The sequence below is a fragment of the Silene latifolia genome, chromosome 6, assembly GCF_048544455.1.
Source record: "Silene latifolia isolate original U9 population chromosome 6, ASM4854445v1, whole genome shotgun sequence".
In the NCBI taxonomy this organism is placed as follows: Eukaryota; Viridiplantae; Streptophyta; class Magnoliopsida; order Caryophyllales; family Caryophyllaceae; genus Silene; species Silene latifolia.
Genome location: NC_133531.1, coordinates 64135927 through 64137954, shown reverse-complemented (window position 1 = coordinate 64137954; position 2028 = coordinate 64135927). Strand labels below are relative to the sequence as shown.

At 39.8% G+C, this 2028-nt stretch overlaps 1 non-coding gene across 1 annotated transcript; it reads left to right on the top strand.

Moving 5' to 3' along the window:
* Positions 1-433: 433 nt before the first annotated feature.
* On the top strand, positions 434-540 carry LOC141589196 (small nucleolar RNA R71). Its single transcript, XR_012520146.1, has one exon. It is a non-coding gene; the product is annotated as a small nucleolar RNA R71 (small nucleolar RNA).
* Positions 541-2028: the final 1488 nt, after the last annotated feature.

The following is a 2028-nucleotide window of genomic DNA, read 5'->3' as shown; positions in this document are numbered from 1 at the left end:
GTATGCTTGGAAAGCATTCACTTGTTCATTTGTTCCCCTACATTCACCTTGGTCATGTCCCAAAGTTCCACAATTCTCACATATCCCACTTGGGATTGATGAGGATGCCGTCATGGCATTAACATGATGCTTTGATGATTTTGAGTTTTCTTCAAGTCTAGCCATAGCTTGTTCAAACTTCAAGTTGATTGTGTCGATGTGAGCACTAAGTTGAGCACCCTATTGAGTAACGGAGTCCACTTCATGCTTTCCTCCTCTAGTAGCCTTGCGAGGTCTACTATATTGTGAGTTATGGACCGCCATTTCCTCAATCTTGTTCCATGTTTGATTGTCATCAACTTCGGTGAACATTCCATTTGATCCCATATTGAGAATGTTCCAAGAATCTTCATATAAACCATTCCAAAATTGTTGTACCAAAAACCATTCGCTAAGTCCATGGTGAGGACATGAGCGACAAATTCCCTTGAACCTCTCCCAAGCTTCATACAAAGATTCTTCATCCCTTTGCTTAAAATCCGTAATTTGAGCTCTTAGCATGTTAGTCTTTTCCGGTGGGTAGAGCCAACTTCTTCCAAGAATCTATTCCGAGGGTGGCCTTATCAAGGCCCTTCAACCATTGCTTCGCGGTGCCGATTAGAGAAAAAGGAAATAAGACCCTTCTAATTTGGTCTTGACTCACGCCCGTTTGAGAGATTGCATCACAATAGTCGCAAAAGGTTTCCATATGAGAATGAGGGTCTTCACTAGGCATCCCCCCAAATTGGCTCCTCTCAACTAATTGGATGAAGGCGGACTTGGCAATAAAATTTCCGGTTAGATGTTGCGGTGTAGGAGTACCATTTGGTAGATTCTCCTCGGTGGGTACGGAGTGTGACGAGAATTTAGGCATTGTAGGTGGATTTTTTGGGGTATTGTGTAATGGGTTCTCCTCTCCTTCTATTGCGAAAGCATTGACGAACTCACTAGTGGGTTGAACAACTTCTCCAATACCTCTTAAATTCCTCCTAACAAGTCTCCTATTGTTCGTCAAGGTTCTTTCGATTTCACGGTCAAAAGGTAACAGATCACCTTGTAACCTTCTAGACATGCAAAATATCAAACAACTCGAAAACAATTAGAACAAACCTTGAGGAGTTTTACTTCCCCAAGGCGAAGAAAGACACAACTAATAACAATAAAAAGGAAATCTAAATCAAACAAACACCGTCCCCGGCAACGACGCCATTTTGATCCGGACGATGTCGTCACTCATCTAATCAAACACATTTATAATACTCAACATATAACTAGTTAGCGGTAAGTCGAGGTCGATCCATGGGACGGTGTGCTTTGGGTTCTAAGTCTATATATCTCAATTTATGCTAGTGTCACAATTTGGTTGGGTTTGTTGTTGTGTTCTAGACTAATAAAAGCAATAAAGTGAAACAAGCAATAAAAGAAGGATGTAAACAAATGATTAAAAGTGCTAGGATATCATGGGGTCATAGGGGATTCATGGTGTTGATCATACAAACATGTTTACAATTATAAGCAAGCAATTAATGTTGTGGAGGAACCGAGTTGGTTTATGTCTTACGGTTCATAGGAAGAGTTGGGTCCCGGAGCCGAATCGATTAGATTGTACAACACCTACAAGTCGACTTACTTTCCTCCTATTCAACTTCTATGCATGGTCTAACAAGACTCGAGTTGGGTTATATCTTACAAGTCAAGTTGAGTAGATAAGAGATGGTGATAAATGCAAGGATTCATAGGCTTAGCATTTCATCAAACATAACATGTGCATAAAGTTGACATCACAACAAGCAAGCAATTTAATCATGTGAACATATTAGATTAAGCATGAATCAATCCCATGTTGGTTTCCCCTAGTTACCCACTAATCCTAGCTAAAAGACTACTCACTCATTATCTTGGGAAACATGTCATTAATGGTGTCAAACATCACAACAAGTATAAACATGATAATGGAATGAAGGAATGAACAATAAAGAGTAAAAAGTAAAGGAATTATACCAACTTAAG